The sequence below is a fragment of the Ctenopharyngodon idella genome, chromosome 22 (genome assembly GCF_019924925.1).
Source record: "Ctenopharyngodon idella isolate HZGC_01 chromosome 22, HZGC01, whole genome shotgun sequence".
NCBI lineage: Eukaryota > Metazoa > Chordata > Actinopteri > Cypriniformes > Xenocyprididae > Ctenopharyngodon > Ctenopharyngodon idella.
The window spans coordinates 24377135-24397861 of record NC_067241.1 but is presented as its reverse complement, the minus strand read 5'-3'; the positions used below and the strand labels follow the sequence as shown (position 1 = coordinate 24397861).

Below are 20727 nucleotides of genomic sequence, written 5' to 3'. Positions count from 1 at the left end.
CAGTGTTCACATTGCAGATCAATATAACAGTACTGGTAGGATGAGCGTCTGAAAAATGCAAATTTTTGTTTTGACCGTGACTTTGTGCTTCTTCCACAGGGACCATTTGAGTGACCCAAAGGCGGTGGAAGCTTGACCAATTCTGCTGTGGACTTCTGAGGTTGATGCACAACTATTTTTCCTGCACAAGCAAGACAAGGTACTTGAATTTGCTAAATTTTTTGAGGCCATTGAGGTAGACAGCGGCTGGCGAACCATCAGTTGTCAATGCTATACAATAGTATACTGTTGTCATGACCAACATACAAACATTTCAGTAGTTGGTGTCAATAAAATGTGTGAAAAATTAGATGAAACTGTGCCACTCATTCACACAGAGATTGACACATCAATCAAATGACTAAACAATATGATGTATTGATGCAATGTGTAGAAAACCAATATATATATAAAATCTTATATACCTTTATTTTGACACTCTCCACATCTTCATGCAATGTTCGTATATGCATTACCAGCGTCAACGAGTGCTTTCTTATTTAAACTCACCTGGGCTCGACAATAAGGACTGCCTGCTGGCACACAAACAGTGTGTAAGACAGAACTGTCACTGTGTATATGAGGACTTTTCAGTGCATTCATTGCTATAATATTCATGATGTGAGATGTCTCTATTAAAGGATACGCTCCCCGCACTTCGCCCACCCATCACACCAGAACCGTTTTCGGAACCGAAACTTAGAAATCTTGCACGGTTCCGGTTCTTTTCAAAAAACACTACCAGTTCCAGATGAGAATTGGTTCTCGGTTCCCAAACCTAGTCCTGCTGTACATAATATAAGTGGTGGAATGATCAAGGTTAAGGTCACTGTGATTTTGCCAAGTAAGACATGTTCCTGGATCAACATATTTTGTTGATCCTGGAACAACATTCCTATCCGAAAATTTAGTCCTAACCTTTTCCCAACCCCTTTACCCATAACTTATCCCTAAAATCAGAGGGAAATGATAGTTAAATACCAGTGTTGTGGAAACTGGTCTCTCAAATCTGATTGGTTGATTGGAATGTTGTTCCAGGATCAACAAAGATGTTGATCCAGGAACATGTTGTACTTGGTGAAATCACGTTCACCGTTGCGGTATCATCTATAGGATTTCCAGCCTTTTTCCCTTTTGTAATTTTGAAAGATTAAGAGGCAATCTGCAGATAATGTTTTTATTAGTATACTGGAGCACTGACAGATTTGTCCATAATCTTTGGATCTTTATGAAACTCTTCTCAGTAAGGACTGTTGAATTGGCTGGAAAAAAAGGTATTTTCAGTCTCAGATCTTCCTCTTCAATCCCTCCGAAAGGTCTTATTATAGGTTGATGCACAGACTTGCAGCCTGGAAGATCATTTACTGTAATCTTTCTTCTGACAAGCATGCAAAAAATTAAAAGCAGCACAGTTATCCATGTCAATTTTTACAAAATTTCTCGCTAAGTCAGGGTGACAGTTAAGTCACAACCATTGACGGATTCTGGCATATGCGATAAAGGTAATGACTGCAGCGCTCCCTGAGGCAGCGTCTCCACGTACCCGCACACTCCACTTCACTATGGCTCATCTGCAACAGTTCCACAAGATTGTGCCCGCTCTCCGTTCCACCTGACTGCCACTCTCATTCACAATGAATCGTGACCTTAGCAGGTAACTTTATTCGAGCAGCTCTCTTTGCTTCATTTCGCCACCCCCTCTCACGTCTGCTACTATCTGTCTGTCTGCTCATGGAAAAAGTCTCTTTACCTGCTAGAAGCCATTTTACCAGTGTACAATTCTGGTAAATCACAGATTAAAATGCGACCTGTCCCATAATATCACACTTATGATATATATACAGCAAACCTGTTTGGTATTTAAATGAAAAATGTAAAAAATGGAGCTCTGGTTTTAATTATTTACACTTCTTTGTCTATGTAGCTTTGTATTTTGAGATGCCACTAACACGTTAAACCCCGCATGTCATTTTATATCTAGTGACACTGCTGGTTCTTCGCAGAGGACTAACAAAACAGTGGGTAAACTGCCTGCACCAAACCCACACATTAATTATCTCATTAATTCGCAAGAATAACAACGACGCACAATATCATCCTGTTTATTATAAGCACACACTGCTATATCTGCTGCTTTAAATACTCAAGCTCTTTAAACAGGATGGATTCTGATGGACTGTCAATGTTTTTAACATTCATCAGATAAAAAAAAAAAAAAAATCATTGTGAAAGTAATTCCAACTATATAAAAGTGTGATTATGAGGAATGATTGAGGATTTTTTTTAAAACATTACTGAAATACAGTACATATACCACTTTTGCTATTGCTCACATGCCAGTGATGTTCCCTGCCATAGGTTTCTTTCTTTTGGAATTATGACATTTCTGTCAGCTTTTCAAAGGGCATCTTTTCATCACACTGGATCTCGGCAGCAGGTTGTCTGACCTACACGTATCTGTGAAAGAATTTCCCCCCCAAAACACTGACATCCCTGCAGTTGTCAAAAGCATCATGTGAATCTTTCCTGTGCTGCAAAGGGAGATCTGAGGAAAATTGATGCTCTGGGAAACATTATGCTCCATTATGCAACATTGGCATGAACAGAAATAACTGTCAGCACCCTTAGGAGCTATGTCAGTTATTTTTGTCCGACGGCACCAGTAATTTGTGTGACTTTAGCTTTAAATGCTTTACATGATGTACTGTCAGAAAAATGAACAGTACTGACTGAGGGACAATTAGTAGGCATGTCTGGAGAGCATGTTCTGCTCTGCCACCTGCTTCTCAAAAGCAGCTTTAAAAGGCCATATTTTGCACTTTCATTTTCCCTGAAGTCTATTTATAATGTTAGCTAAGGTTTTCTGCACCAAAACAGTCATAATTTAGTTTTACATGACGATTTTCTACCCATTTCTCTGACCTTACTTTTGTTACTGAACCCTTAAGAATTATTTATGTAAGTGATATTTACTTGTACTGGCATAGTTCACACTGTTCACACCACACAGAGTGGTCCAAATAGCTGAAAATGGAGAAGCTAGTGTTATATAAAATGGGCAGTTATATGTAATTTTTTTTTCTTCATAGTTGTGGCGTCAATAAGGCGTAACGGTAGGTTTCTGGAAGTAAAAATCCCATTAATTTTCTCTACATGGGAATAGATTTCTTATGAAATATGTTTTTTCTATACTTTCATAAACAATATTAAATCAAATACTTGTATACGTTTCAATTGTTTTCAATATGATGACATCATTCCCAATAGTATTTCTATCCCTTATTAAAGCCATTAAAGGGGACCTATTATGCAAAATTCACTTTTACATGGTGTTTCAACATAAATGTGTGTTGGCAGTATGTGTACACAACCACCCTATAATGATAAAAATCCACCCACTCCTTTTTTTTAACCCCTATAAATCATATGCAGTGTCTCAGAACAAGCCATTTGCAGATTCTGCAAAGTGACAGCTCATTTGCATTTAAAGACACATGCATGAAAATAGCATGTTTTTGCTAGCAGTCAAAAATGGGTATTTACAACATGATATAATAAATAATTTGTGAGGTATTTTAAGCTGAAACTTCACAGACACTGTTACAGTGTTGAACTTACAGTTCTTGTACTGTATTGCTGGTTCTCAATTTATTTGTAACACTGGGGAAGTGTGGACAGGTAATTATGTCACGTGATGTACATTGCGCACACGTAGGTATTGGACATTTGTATTAGACACACTAGGTTAGGGGTGAAAACCTAGTGTGTGGCTTTCAAATGAAAGATAGGTATCAAAGAGCACACCTACAGTAGGCTCCTAACTGATGACGAAGACTTTATAAAGAAGCTATCAAGTGTTAGACAGTATTCTAGGTTATTACGTGCAATTTGGTCCAATAATTAAAACCTCTGTTTTTTTTCAGAAATAAGTAGTAGGAAATTACTAGTCAACCAATTTTTATATCAGTTATGCATTCTATTAATTTTGTGAATTGGTATGTTTTGTCATAGTGCGAAGAAATATAGAGCTGAGTATCATCAGCGTAAAGTGAAAACTAATGCCATGCTTCCTAATGATATCTTCCAAGTGCAGCATGTACAGGGTGAAAAGCAACGGTCCTAGTACTGAGCCATGCAGTACTCTATACTGAACTTGTGATCGATATGACACCTTTTCGTTTACTACAAATTGATAATGGTCAGATAAGTATGATTTGAACCATGCCATTGCAATTCCGCTAATGCCAACATAATTTTAGAGTCTATTTTAAAGAATGTTGTGTTCAATAGTATCAAATGCAGCACTAAGATCCAGTAACACTAAGAGAGAGATACAACCTTGAATAGAATTGTTCCTCAGGAAGTCTAGTACGTCTGATGCGATACTGTAGTAGACAGTTGCATGGTTATTATTTTCTTCCAGCTGTGCTCCATTTTTCGGGCAGTTTTTTTATTATTATTATTATTTAGGGAGCGGGTGTGCTCATTATATCACAGTGTAGGACCATTTTCCGTAATCTTCTTTAAGTGCAAAGGAGCAACCGTGTCTAAAGTAATGGAATAGAGAACGTCAATAGTTTCTGTTGCAACATCAAGTTCTTCTATTCTATCTGGTATGCTGAGGAGTTGAAACTGATCAGGAAGAATATTTATAAAACAATCTTTAGTGGTAGAAGTGATAGTTCTACCATATTTGTAACAGGGAGTTGGTTTTGTAGCCTTGGCTAAATGGAGTATGCACGAGACTAGACAATGATCTGAGATCGCTCTGCTGCAGAATTTCAATGCCATTAACATTGATCCCATGTGACAATATTAGATATAAAGTATGATTACCACAATGAGTGGGTCTTGACATGTGTTGTCTAACTCCAATAGAGTTTAGAATGTCTATAAATGGCAATCCCAATCCATCTTTTTCATTAACTACATGGATATTAAAATTAGCAACAATTAAGTCTTTATCTGCAGCCAGTACCAACTCCGATAGAAAACAAGATAGCAAATTGTTTGATAAAGTCTGTGTGGTGCCCTAGTGGCCTGAATACAGTAGTCAGCACAAATGTCAAATGGGATTTATCACTTACACTAGAAAGCGTTACATAAAGTACCATCACTTCAGAAGAATTATACTTTTGAGTAGACCTCTGAGTAATATGAAAATATTACTCTAAATTACAGCAACACCTCCCCCTTTGTCTTTCAGACAAGGCTTATGTCAAAAGAGCAAGGGAAATCTGCCATTGTTGAATTCTTGATGTGAGCTATACGCAAAGCCTGCTAACATGATAAATATCTCTGCAGAGCCGCTTCTTGCCATCATTCTGTCCTAACAAATCTACCCTTGATCTACCCTTGTTTGTGACCATGAAATTTGATGCTTTGCAGTTTAGAAGCATCACTCTTACTCTTTTTCTCAGTTGAGGTTCTGCGGGTCCTCAGGCCTCCTCTGAGGGATGTTGCATTGTTCTTTCATCTCTTTTGCTTCATGCCTGGCTTATTCTTGCTTGCTTGTATGTTCATGCTTGCTCCATTTGCACTGTTACAGCAATGTTTGTAAATGTTTTGAAAGCTCAAGGCTCTCTCAAAGCTGTACATTAAAGCTGTGGAATGAAACTAGTCCTCCACAGCCCTGAGGTTAACAATAATAATAATAATAAAAATGATGGTTATAAAATGTGTAAGGACATTTGCACACTAGCCTGAGGTTTTATATACCTGGTTAGTACAATAAATTTGTCGATGTGATCTCACATTCGTTGACGGGCATAAGTATATGAACACTGTAGGCGCACACAGCTTTAGCAGATTAGCTTTAGAAGATTAACGAAGGTCTTATTGGTGTGGAACGGCATGAGGGTGAGTAATAAATTACATTATTTTCATTTTTGGGTGAACTAACCCTTTAAGGGTGCGCAATTACTTACGATTAAAAAAAAAATTAATCTATTGACAGCCCTAAAAAAAAAAAAAAAAAAAAAAAATATATATATATATATATATATATATATATATATATATAATATATAATATATGAATATATGAAATAAATCAACTTTTTGATAATATTTTAATTATATGACCAGCACCTGTGTATATATATATGTATATATATATATATATATATATATATATATATTACACAGGTGCTGGTCATATAATTAGAATATTATCAAAAAGTTGATTTATTTCACTAATTCCATTCCGAAAGTCAAACTTGTATATTATATTCATTCATTACACACAGACTGATATATTTCAAATGTTTATTTCTTTTAATTTTGATGATTATAACTGACAACTAAGGAAAATCACAAATTCAGTATCTCAGAAAATTTGAATATTGTGAAAAGGTTCAATATTGAAGACACCTGGTGCCACACTCTAATCAGCTAATTAACTCAAAACACCTGCAAAGGCCTTTAAATGGTCTCTCAGTCTAGTTCTGTAGGCTACACAATCATGGGGAAGACTGCTGACTGGACAGTTGTCCAAAAGACGACCATTGACACCTTGCACAAGGAGGGCAAGACACAAAAGGTCATTGCAAAAGAGGCTGGCTGTTCACAGAGCTCTGTGTCCAAGCACATTAATAGAGAGGCGAAGGGAAGGAAAAGATGTGGTAGAAAAAAAGTGTACAAGCAATAGGGATAACCGCACCCTGGAGAGGATTATGAAACAAAACCCATTCAAAAATGTGGGGGAGATTCACAAAGAGTGGACTGCAGCTGGAGTCAGTGCTTCAAGAACCACTACGCACAGACGTAAGCAAGACATGGGTTTCAGCTGTCGCATTCCTTGTGTCAAGCCACTCTTGAACAACAGACAGCGTCAGAAGCGTCTCGCCTGGGCTAAAGACAAAAAGGACTGGACTGCTGCTGAGTGGTCCAAAGTTATGTTCTCTGATGAAAGTAAATTTTGCATTTCCTTTGGAAATCAGGGTCCCAGAGTCTGGAGGAAGAGAGGAAAGACACACAATCCACGTTGCTTGAGGTCCAGTGTAAAGTTTCCACAGTCAGTGATGGTTTGGGGTGCCATGTCATCTGCTGGTGTTGGTCCACTGTGTTTTCTGAGGTCCAAAGTCAACGCAGCCGTATACCAGGAAGTTTTAGAGCACTTCATGCTTCCTGCTGCTGACCAACTTTATGGAGATGCAGATTTCATTTTCCAACAGGACTTGGCACCTGCACACAGTGCCAAAGCTACCAGTACCTGGTTTAAGGACCATGGTATCCCTGTTCTTAATTGGCCAGCAAACTCGCCTGACCTTAACCCCATAGAAAATCTATGGGGTATTGTGAAGAGGAAGATGCGATATGCCAGACCCAACAATGCAGAAGAGCTGAAGGCCACTATCAGAGCAACCTGGGCTCTTATAACACCTGAGCAGTGCCACAGACTTATCAACTCCATGCCATGCCGCATTGCTGCAGTAATTCAGGCAAAAGGAGCCCCAACTAAGTATTGAGTGCTCTGCATGCTCATACTTTTCATGTTCATACTTTTCAGTTGGCCAAGATTTCTAAAAATCCTTTCTTTGTATTGGTCTTAAGTAATATTCTAATTTTCTGAGATACTGAATTTGGGATTTTCCTTAGTTGTCAGTTAAAATCATCAAAATGAAAAGAAATAAACATTAAAAATCTATCAGTCTGTGTGTAATGAATGAATATAATATACAAGTTTCACTTTTTGAATGGAATTAGTGAAATAAATAAACTTTTTGATGATATTCTAATTATATGACCAGCACCTGTATGTGTGTGTGTATATATATATATATATATATATATATATTTTTTTTTTTTTTAATAAAAATCGCACACTTATCGTGAAATTAAGCATACACCATTTATCTTGTTTAACACGTCCATTTTGCCATCATTGCCTATATCCAGCAAAGTAAACCATCAGATTGAAGAAAACTGTATTTTTAGGTAAATTTAGATGTATTTACAAAAAAAGGACACCGAATAACCAAATATTTTTTCATATAATTCATGCATTTATGTACACCAAAGCACCCATAAAAATAAAAAAAAATCACAGCAAAAAAATGGTGGGATGTTTCGACGTTCCGTTCAGACAGGAACAGCGCGATGCGGGAGGGCTCACGCTCTTCAGATACAATGACAGAATATGACAGAGAGTTTGTGTTTTAAAGCGAAACAGACACTGTAATGAATAATTCTCTCTGCCATCTCTGATATAATCAGCATGGACTTTAAGATCATCTAACTGCGTGGCGTAAATTACGTTATGACGCAATTTCACATGCTTCCGTAATTTTTTTGCGTTAAATATGCGCTAAATTATTTTAACGTGTTAAGGATTTTGGATTAATTGCATGCGTTAACGCGTTAATATATGAGATCAGTTAGTATGCAAATTCTTATTTGTTTTCTAAAATAACAGTGTTGTTAAGTTTCAGAGGGAGTTTAGCCTCCCTTTTATGAGGTTGCATTTGTGCCAAAAAGGAGTCGGCTGCTTTGTATTGTACATTTGTTTGTTTACAGTCATTGCATACTTAAGATAAATTAGCATATGTTGGTGTGTATGTTCCTCTTTTATGTCATCTAGTTCTGCCACCCTCTGTGTCATCTTCTTCTGTTGTTTATAGAAGGCTGTTTCTAAAAATGATGGCTTTCCCTTTGTGCCCAAGATGTGTTGACTGCTTTGCATGATACATTTGTCCAAGTCTACTGTTATTGCTGTTTTTATTTATTTATTTATTTATTTATTTATTTATTATTTATTTGTTGAATATTCTGCATCACATTTTACAGTTTTATTTAATTTAGATTTAGCTATTTTAATAACTTAACGGAAATGAGAAATGCTGCCTTGGCAACTAGCTGTATTAAAGAAAGTGTAAGTTTGTTTGTTTTTTCAGTTAATGTTCATTTTATGTCGAGTAATGAAACAAGTTGTTTTAGTTTCAGTTTTAGTTAACAATAATAACCCTGTCTAAACATTCTATTAGTTTATCTTGATATCTGTGTAATGATTTGCAGTATGTTCATTGATATCAGTAAATAAAGCATAAACCTGAGCTGGACACATGACAGGGACGACACAAGCAGACGACAAGGAGGATGACTCAAATAAAACAAAGGAAATAACAGTAGACATAGACAAATGTATTATACAAAGCAGTCAACACCTTTTTTTTTTTTTTTTTTTTTTTTTTTGGGGGGTACAAATGGAGCACCACACCCTTTAGGTTGCTGTTGATCTTAAAGAGTATCTAAAGTGTGAATATGAGGAGAACAACAGGTTCCTCCACGATGTGTGATTGGCTGATTATGCTTTCAGTGTGGTAATTCCCTATCATGTTCAACACATCCACAAATTGGCCTGAATGGGGCAAACATTCATTATTATGCTTCAACAAGTTAAGCATAACACAAAAAATAGCTTAAACAAAATAAAATAATTATATTGTGAACAATAAACGCAAATAACTACATTATTAATTTCTACCACTTTATACATATCAAAACTAGATGTTTGTTACATAAAGCAAACTGTGAAAGTCAAGTCATTCTTTATAATTCACTACAAATTTGCTTTCGCTTGTTGATCTCTATACATATATTTCAGATATATGATAATATCTAAATTACAGATCAGTGTTTCTGTAAAGTTTCAAACCGCCACACCCTTTCCATTGTCACAACTTGGTAACTCGTGTATCATATAGAATTCAGAGTTTCCCCCCACGTAAATATGACTTTGTTTGGTCATTTGTGTGCTCAAAACTCACAATTAGGATATTTCTGACTCCACTTGAAGGGCACATAGATGTACTTGAGATTTCTTATCTGTGAATGAGCTTTTCAGTGAGCGAGCACTCAAGTTCAGTTAAATTAAATTATATTTTCTATGTCTTGATGTATAGTGAGGTCCAATAACTCTATATCTCTGTCTTTTTTCCCCTCATTTAACCTGGAAATTAACAAAGTTAAAGATATTAAAACATTTTAAAACAAAGAGAAGTTATGATAAAAGTCAATTTGAATTTTTTAATACTCTGCACTATTTCTAGGTCACTAACCAAATAAGTACATTTTAATCTTATGTTTTCTTGCTTCCATTGAACATTCAATTGAAACATTCTCAAATGATACTAGATGTCATGATCAAATTGTATGCTGTCATTAAGACAGAAGCCAATGTTAATTGTTGAAGTAAATTGTTATTCTAATAATCAAATTTATAATGAATAAAGTCATATTAATTTAGAAAAAAGAACTAAGCATTTTTGTCTAGTATAGGTCTAGTCTCAGACTTTTGGCACACTGAATGTGCTGCAGAAGTATCTGCAAACTCTTTAAAAGGCGAGGGAATTATTTAAATGCTGTAACAGTGCATTATTGAAGCACTGTTCCTGTCTGACTAACACAGAGCTTCAGATTAGTGTGCTAAACTAGCTTTACTGTTGTAATAGTGCTTGTTGTTGGCCATAGTATGAGGTGTTTTAGGGTTAATACATTTTACATTTTCCGTTTTCCGTTTTTATTTTTTTACAGTGTGTCTGTGGCACGGATTATTAAGCACTCCAGTGGTGACAGCTATGTGGCATCCATGGTTTTTCCTCTATTTTTCTTTATATGGGAACTAGAGCTTTCCATCATGTGCTTTTGGTGCTACACGTGTCTCTGTCATCTGCAGAGATAGTCACCAATGCCCTGTAGCATCTTTTCTCTCTCTCTCTCTCTCTCTCTCTCTCTCTTTCTCTCTCTCTCTCTCTCTCTCTCTCTCTCTCTCTCTCTCTCTCTCTCTCTCTCTCTCTCTCTCTCTCTCTGCGTAGACATACACAGCCTCACGGACTGTCTGCACCATTCCTTTAAAGCTAAGAGACAAACACAAACTTCTGACTGTATTAAAGCTGATAAGAGGCTGATTATGAAAGCAGAAATGGATGACTTTGAACAGGGGAGAGAGTTGTCTCTCTTTTATTAGCAGGCAAATTACAGGGCTTTTAGTTTGTCTTTTTTGCAGAGCTTCCTGTTTTTGGACAGTAAATCCTGATGTAATGAATACAGAATAATGAATGCACTCAGGTTAACCTCAAAGAAAATGTATATGCCAATGAGTGCAGAATGATGTCATTAACATTTTTGGTCTCTTTTCCCAGAACTGAATTGTGTATAAATCTGCTATAAACTAATTTTGCTCCTAACTGTTAGGAGCACAATAGCAAACCCAGTACTGTTCAAAAGTTTGGGGTCAGTAAGGTTTATTTATTTATTATTTATTTTATTTAAGAAATTAATACTGTTACTCAGCATTGATGCAATAAATTGATTGCCAATGACCGAAAAAGCCATTTATAATGTAACAATATTTCTATTTCAAATGCATGTTCTTTGAACTTCCCATTCAGTAAAGAATCTTAAAAAAAAATGTATCATGGTTTCGATAAAAATATTAAAGTCCCCCTGTAGTCAGTAATTTTATCCCTTAAAACTCATCTTTGATCACTAAAATGACATATTTAAACGTTTTTTTTAAATGACAGAGTTTTTTTTTTTTTTTTTAATTCTTCATGTCTTAAAATAGCTTGAATGTAACTCTACACCCTTGCCTTATTTAGTATACGCAGATCTATGAATATGCTAATTAGCCGCGCCTCCACTCGCTCACGCCAGCTCAGAGATCCACTCGGTAAACTTACTGAGGTAAACGCTGCACAATGGTATCGCTCTTTACAACATCGGACACATAACGCTAATTAATATGATTAGCCTTTTGCTTGACTGTTATCAAACAGCTAATAATGTGTTGCTAATGTTACACGAACCATGTTCCCGTTCGCCATCTCAGAGTCAAACAGCTGCCTTCTAACAATCAGTATCCTTAGAAATGCTTTGAACACCTTAATGTCAGTGGAGAAAGGAATTTAGTTCATCATAACATCGTAATATACATCATACACCCACTATATTGCTAAATCTACACAATTTTTAATATCAACAGAAAAATATAGCGGGATAACCTGGCTTCTCTCGAGACTCCCCCTGCTAGTTCGCTGTTAATAATATGCTAAAGCCTGCCGGCACGTTGACGTGATTGGTTACAAGGTAGTTTGTGGTGTCACAGACACCAGTGATTTCAAACCATAGTTTTTTTTTTTTTTTTTTCTTCTTTACTGCAGTTTTAAAGAGAAAATACTCAGCAATGGTGCTGACATATGAATTTGCACATGGTTTGTCTTAAAGCATATTAAAAACACCACATAGGCATACAGTATAAACAACATTAAAAACTTGATTTTCACCACTGGGGGTCTTTAAGCAGCAAAACTGTTTTCAACACTGATAATAGTAAGAATTTATTCTGGAGAGAGACGCAAATCAGCATATTATTGATTTCTGAAGGATCATGTGACATTGAAGACTGGAGTAATGATGCTGAAAATTCAGCTTTGCCATCACAGGAAAAAAATACATCTTAAAATATATTAAAACAGCTCTTAAAATTGTAATGATTTCAAATAAATGCAGTGGTGGTGAGCATAGGAGACTTCATTCAAAGACATTAAAAAATCTTACTGACCCCAAACATTTGAACGATAGTGTAGATTGCCTCAGAGCTAACAGACATGGATCAAAAGCCACAAAACACAAATTTTGATGTAATTTTGATTTCTTTAACTATATAATCTCTTATTTATAGGAATGTTGCTCCCAGGCCAAGAAGAATATTGATGTGTCCGACTTGGGTAAATCATGTGAAGCATTTAAGCTCTTGTCTTCATATATGCCAGAATAATGACTTTTATCCTGCAGATCATGGACAGTTGTGATGTGTTGTTGTTTTGACCGAGGACAGTACAGCCAGAAGGAGAGAGCAGAATCTTTATTTGATTTGTTTCTGCAGCTTTTGCAGTGTCACCCCTGGGATGTTAAGTTACAGGGACAGTCTCTCTAGAGCTGGTGTTAAGTGCCTCACTCAAGAGCACAATAGTGATAACTGAAGGATCACCCTATAGGGGCTAATCCTGCAAACTTTTTGGTTAAAATCCTAGATCTCTACCCACTGGGATTAGGGCTGCTCAATTGAACGTGATCACAATTTCTGCTTCTCTTGATTAATTAAGCATAATTGTCTGTGATATTGGCCTGCTGGTTGTTTATCATGAAAACCTTTTTTTTTTTTTTGACATTTTCTTTTTTTTGCATCAGTAACAAGCCTCCAAAAGCTTTTATGTTTGGGGTTGCCAGATGTCAAGAGTTTAAATACTCCATTCAGTGCTTTTCACTTAAACTGATACATTTTCAAGTCAAGTCACTTCATGAGCATTTCACTTAATTTGATAAATATCATCATATCATGTACACACAGAAATTCAAATGTCTTCACGACATCCCTTCATGGCCTTACAACAGTTTAGACAGTAAATCTCTTTTGCAGCGATTTATTTGATTTTAAAAAAAAGCAATGTTTTGTTTATATTTTTATGTGAAGACATTTAAAAGAGTGGTTAAATTTTGATGAACGATTAAAGTTTTAAGATTTCATTTGATTAACACTGTTTTGTCGTCACCAAAAACACAGTGCTCAGCATAAATGAGTACACCCCCTTTGAAAATTAACATTTTAAGCAATATCTCAATGAACACAAAAACAATTTCCAAAATGTTGACAAGACTAAGTTTAATATAACATCTGTTTAACTTATAACATGAAAGTAAGGTTAATAATATAACTTAGATTACACATTTTTCAGTTTTACTCAAATTAGGGTGATGCAAAAATGAGTACACCCCACAACAGAAACTACTACATCTAGTACTTTGTATGGCCTCCATGATTTTCAGTGACAGCACCAAGTCTTCTAGGCATGGAATGAACAAGTTGGCGACATTTTGCAACATCTATCTTTTTCCATTCTTCAAGAATGACCTCTTATAGAGACTGGATGCTGGATGGAGAGTGATGCTCAACTTGTCTCTTCAGAATTCCCCATAGGTGTTCGACTGGGTTCAGATCAGGAGCCACTGAATCCCTTTCACCCTGTTCTTCTTCAGAAATCCAACAGTGGTCTTAGATGTGTGTTTAGGATCTTTGCCATGTTGGAAAAGTGCACAACGACCAAGGGCACGGAGTGATGGTAGCATCTTCTCTTTCAGTATAGAGCAGTACATCTGTGAATTCATGATGCCATCAATGAAATGCAGCTCCCCGACACCAGCAGCACTCATGCAGCCCCACATAAGGACACTGCCACCAACATGTTTTACTGTAGGCATCATGCATTTTTCTTTGTATTCCTCACCTTTGTGACACCATACAGTTTTGAAGCCATCACTTCCAAAAACATTTATCTTGGTCTCATCACTCCAGAGTATAGAGTCCCAGTAGTCTTCATCTTTGTCTGCATGGGCCCTGGCAAACTCTAGGCGGGCTTTTTTGTGCCTGGGATTTAGGAAAGGCTTCTTTTGTGGCCAGCACATGCACGCCATTCGTCTGCAGTGTACGCCATATTGTGTCACAGGAAATAGTCACCCCAGTTTGGCTTTCTACTTCTTTAGATAACTGCAGTGAACTTGTGAACTTACATGCCGATTTTCTTCACCCCTTCTCATCAGAAGACGCTCCTGTCGAGGTGTTAACTTCTCTGGACGACCTGGACGTCTCTGTGAGATGGTTGCAGTTCCATCTTTTTTAAATTTTTGTACCACTTTTGTTACAGTATTCTGACTGATAAGTAAAGCTTTGCTGATCTTCTTGTAGCCTTCACCTTTCTGGTGTAAAGAAATTATTTTCTTTCTCAGGTCTTGTGGCATTTCTCTTCCATGTGGTGCCATTGCTGACAACATGAAATGGGAAGGGGTTTTAACACCCTGTTATAGTCAACTGTCTGCTGGACACCTGTGTAATGAATAATTAAACTCACCTGTGGTTGAATTCTTGTTAAATTTGTAGTCTAAAATTTAGCTTTGCTCCAGAGACTTTCAGTGGGGAAAACTCATTTTTGCATCACCCTAATTTGAGTAAAACTGAAAATTTTGTTCTCTAACCTTACTTTCGTGTTATAAATTAAACAGATGTTATATAAAAACATTTTGGAAATAGTTTTTGCGTTCATTGAGATATTGTTTAAAATGTTACTTTTCAAAGGGGGTGTACTCATTTGCGCTGAGCACTGTAGTATATATAGGGTCTTCATCAGTGTCACCAGTTTTCAAAATAGTGTAGTTTTTACAGTAACCAACTTCTTGTGTTTTTCTTGTTTTGTGTCACATTATATTTTGCACAGCTTTGAAATGAGGCTCTTTTAAAATTATTTCATATGTTTCTTTGGGAAGTTTGGGAATGTTTAGTTAAATGCTGTTCTTCAATATATTTTTCATGCAATTATATAAAATAATTAGTTCCTGTTGTACTAGTCAGATTTATGTTTAATGGGCTACTCCACTCAGCAATGAAATTTTGTCATTATTTATTAACCCTCACATTGTTTCAAGCCTGCAGGTTTGACATAATGATATTTGTGACCCTGGACCACAAAACCAGTCATAAGTCGCACGGGTATATTTGTAGCAATAGCCAACAATACATTTTATGGGTCAAAATTATCTCTTTTTCTTTTATTCCAAAAATTAATAGGATATTAAGTAAAGATCATGTTCCATGAAGATATTTTGTACATTTCCTACCGTAAATATATCAAAAATGTATTTTTGTGAGTGGATATGCATTGCTGGGGACTTCATTTGGACAACTTTAAAGGTGATTTTCTCTCTCTCTCTCTCTCTCTCTCTCTATATATATATATAATTTTTTTTTTTTTGCACCCTCAGATTCCAGATATTCAAATAGTTGTATCTCTGCCAAATATTGTCCTATCCTAATAAACCATACATCAGTGGAAAGCTTATTTATTCAGCTTTCATAAATAAATCTTATATATGTAAAAATTGACACTTATGACTGGTTTTGTGGTCCAGGGTCACATTTGGTCATGAAACATGAGATCCCATGGCATTTGATGTTATTGATGTCCAACCTGCTCCCTATGCACCATATCTGATTTGACAGCTGCATAATGATTTGCATGAAATAATGTAAATAATGGTTTGTCGATCACACAAAGCTATCGTAAAACTGGGAATGTAGTTTTATGATCTGCTTTTTTGGCACTTCATTAGTGCATTTTCATCCTTTTTGCTCATAGTATTAAAAATGTCTCTGAAGAGTCTTCAAAACTTCTCTCTTTTTATTCTACAAAGAGAAAAAAAAAAAAAACAGCATGCAGGTTCTGGAATGACATTAGTGTGAGTAAACAATGACATAATTTTCATGTTTTGGTGAACTATCCCTATAATTCTGTCCCTCTAAATGGCATGTTCAATAATTTATGCCAGATAAATATTTCTTCTTTAATTTTTAGCTACTTTTTGTTAGTAGCTTGACTACTTAGGCTTCTGAAAAGCTGGTCTCCATAGGAATGACTGGGATTACAGCAGGCTTACATTAGTATGCACTCAGGGACTTTGCACACAATAAAAGTGTCACCTTTTTTCTTTCCGTTCCTCCCGTTGTGACCCTGGAGACTGTCATTACCCATTCTCCCTTCTGTTCAACCTCTCCTCCTTTCTTCTCTCTCTCTCTCTCTCTTGTGCTAGTTTTCGCCTCTGCCCATATTTAGGCTCTAATTACACAAACGGTTATCGCATCATCATATTGGCTTTGACTAAAAAGAAAAGGTTCCTTCACCTCCCATTATATTTTCATATTTGTGTTTTCCACAGGTGATGGGGCACAAGCTGATAGGATTTATCATCTTTGGGCTTAATAATACCCCACCTTCCCTTGCTTCCTCTTTCTATTGAACTGATGAAATCAATATGGCTGTGCATGTTCTCAAAAGCTTGAGCATTTTACTAGAACCACATGCAATTTTGTGCCATCAGGCAGGTGTGCAATGAATAGACGCTTTGTATCAGATCCTCAGATTCATTCCATCCATAAATTCAATGAATGATTGAATCAAATGGATGAATGGGACCGCGCAGCATGAGAAGATTTATCAGCAGATAAGAATGTGGGTGAACAAATGAATGTGAAATGGAAAGTTGGGGTAGACAGATGTCGTAAGTCTAACTAAGAAAATAAATAGAACAAAATACAGACTCCAGACTTTTCTGTGGAATCAATGCAAAAATATTCAGTAAAACATTTGAATAACAAAGAAAGGTCTGAACTCTAGCAGAGAGTATATACATGCACAATGAGTATTTGTTGATCTGCATAGACTGCATATAGTTCTCAAACCTCATTTGCATTTATTTGAAATATGTTTTAAATGCTTGTTAAGATACTGTCGGTTCTCACTGGTTACATCACTGGCATCAAAACTGCTGCAACGCTTGACATACCATATTTGCTTTAAATGAGATTTGAGAGCTATGATGAAGTGTAATATTTTCAGCAAATAATGACTTCAATTTTGGTCTGTTCCTCTCACAAAATTTTGTATTACATCAAAAGACTTTTATTTGTCCTTTCTCTCTCTCTCTCTCTCTTTTTGGAGCTTGAGAGCCCTGTTCCCTCTGGATATTCTGCAAAACATCATATTTTGTGTTTTCACACAGAAGAAAGAGTATTCTTTCTGTCACTAGAACAGTAGTTTTCACTGGCCCCGTAACAAAAAAAAAAAAAAAAAAAATTATATATATATATATATATATAATATGCTTAATTGCAGTGATTATTATGTTTCTAGCATGTTATATGTTTGGCAACAGTTCTTTTAACCCTAATTGATGGAGTGTGTAGATTTCTTAAACAACCATGTAGGAAGACACATCATAGCCATATTCCAAGATGACAAAGCCAAGATTCATCAGGCTCAAATTGTGAAAGAATTGTTAGGAGGGAGCATGAAGAATCATTTTCACACATGAATTGGCACCTCTGAGTCCAGACCTTAAATTCATTGAAAGTCTTTGGGATGTGCTGGAGTAGACTTTACAGAGTGCTCACCTCTTGCATTGTCAATACAAGATCTTTGGAGGTGGGTGAGGAGCTGGAGAAGGGCTGTCTGACCAAGGGGGAGCCGACGGGACAAGGGAGCCTGGTGCAGCTTCATGGTCGAGGGTATCTGGCTCTTCCGCTTCATCCACTGTGAACATGGATACGTTCTTCCACAGCGTGAAGTTGATGTAGCTCACGAGTGTCCAGTAGGGATTGCCGTGGGGCATGACGAAGCGGAGATCTTCTTCCAGACCACACCAAAATCCTTCCATCAAACAGACGTCATCACAGGTGGCATGATGGCAGATGTTAAGGAACTCCTCCACATACAGCTCCAAGTCTCTGCCGCTCTGAAACACAAAAACTGTAGCTCCTTCCAAAATTGTATTGCCCCTCACCGGGGCCGCGTTAATAGATGCAATGTCTAGCTGTCTTCTCATTTTGAGTGGTCTGGGATTCTGTCACAGGTTGCTCCAATGAAGACGAAGATCAATACAAAATCAAACAAGGTTTACACCAAAGGTTTAACAGTGTGTCTTAACACGAGCAATACCAGAAAACCAAAGAGTGCAAAGGCAGCAACTTAAATGCATGGTAAACAAGGGAAATAATAATGAACACCTGTGTTGATCAAATGAACTACCATGACAACTAAAAGGTGGTGGGAAAACAAAGGAAGACATGTGACTAATGAAAACAAACTGAATGTTCATGAAAACTAAAACAAACTGAACATAACTCTGACAATAACTTTAAAAGTATATTTTTACATGTTATTATTTATAAATATTTTAATATATATTGTAAAATATTTAAAATATATAATTTAATATTATTTATGTTACGTTTTCTTTACAAAGAAAATTTGCAATAATAACTGGAAATTAAACTGATTATTATGCAGTAATTATGCAGGTAAATCCAAGACAATAAACCATTCATAAACACTTTCAAAAATTATGGAATACATAGCGAAACATTCTGATTGGTTTATAATTTTCAGCCCGTTCTTACTAATGAATTCTTTTTTTTTTTTTTTTTTTTTTTTAGTTGTTTTTTTAAGTCATTCTTGCATTTTTGACAAAACCTCATCTGTGAATGTGGCTCATCCAATCCAAATTTTGAGTATCTGTTTTATAATTCAGTGCATAGAACTGAACTTGTGTTCATGTCATTTCTGCCCAGTAGCATGTGGATTCCTCAAGTCTCCTGGGAAAGTGGATGTGCAGGACGTCACAAGGCCGCTGGTTTGCATGCAGCACTTAAATTTGCTCCTGGAAAGAGGGTCATGGCCACAATGTCGTACGTCTCCCTGAGGCACAGGCTTTCTATTCTGAAGACGTCCCTCCTTCACTGACAGCTATCGGTTGGTAAATCCCTCTGACCAAACCGTCAGATTCAAGGACAAGACAGATAGCTGTTAAAAAGAAGAACAGATAGGCAGAAAGAAAGAGGAGGCTCAGGTCAGTCATTAAATCCCTTTGCTCAGTGGCCTCTGCCCCTCACTTCACTCCCTGAAGGCAATCTTATCCCACCGGTCAATCGAAAGTCTTTTACAGCCTCAAATCTATTCCCCCGATCCGTGCTGGTTTTAAGATTACCAAACGGTATTATCACTTCATCTTCAGAGCAATCATTGTCTCTTTCTACCTGTATTGTTGTGAAGGAGATAGCTACCATTTATGTCTATATCTCTGAGTCATGGCTAGTCACTTCTTGAGCATTAACATTCAGCTCTGTTCCATGGCCCGGCTGTGTCTTTGTGTCAAGAATCCTAATTTCATGGCACGGATCATAGTGATTAGGAGTCATATCGAAGCTGAATAAAATCAAGAGAACCTGAGATTGCAGTCTGGACGACTGTCATCTAAGCGGCCTGTTCAGCATAATCAGCACAGATGGATAATTAAGTTCAAATGCTGTGAAAAGCAGAATTCAGGCATGTTCGAATTTTGGTACCTGTGGGAGAGTTTGATTGGCAGTCTTTGACAAAGGTGGCTGCATATTTTTAAACTTTAAACAATGTTCATATGTCTATGTGGTGTTTTTAATATGCTTTAAGACAAACCATGTGCAAATTCATATGTCAACATCATTGCTGAATATTTTCTCCTTAAAACTGCAGTGGAAAAAAAAAAAAACACGTTTTGAGATCACTGGTGTCTGTGACATCACAAACTACCTTGTAACTAATCACGTCAGCATATAATTAACAGCGAACTAGCAGAGGAGGTTTGAGAGAAGCCAGGTTATCCTGGTATATTTTTCTGTTGATATGAAAAATTTAGCAATTTAGCGGGTGTGTAATGTATATTACCATGTTATGATGAACTAAATGCTATAGTTGTTCAAAGCGTTTGTAAAGATACTAATTGTTAGAAGGCACCTGTCTGATTCTGAGATGGCGAACGGGAACATGGTTTGTGTAACATTAGCAACACATTATTATAGCTGATAACAGTCAAGCAAAAGGCTAATCATTTTAATTACCGTTATGTGTCCGATGTTGTAAAGAGCGATACCATTGTGCAGTAAGTTGACCGAGTGGATCTCTGAGCTGGCATGAGTGAGTGGAGGTGGGGCTAATTTGCATATTCATTGATCCACGTATATGAAATGAGGCAAGGGTGTAGAGTTACATTCAAGCTATTTTAAGACATGAACATTTTTTTTTTTTTTTTTTTTCCCAAAGGAAAAAAC

At 36.5% G+C, this 20727-nt stretch overlaps 1 long non-coding RNA gene across 1 annotated transcript in view; it reads left to right on the top strand.

Annotated features, from left to right (window-relative positions):
• Positions 1-20200, top strand: part of LOC127505523 (uncharacterized) — a 66220-nt gene extending 46020 nt beyond the window's left edge. The window contains exons 3-4 of the long non-coding RNA XR_007927731.1: positions 100-199; positions 19216-20200. This is a non-coding gene — a long non-coding RNA (uncharacterized LOC127505523). The remainder of the gene's footprint in view (positions 1-99; positions 200-19215) is intronic.
• The last annotated feature ends 527 nt before the right edge of the window (positions 20201-20727 follow it).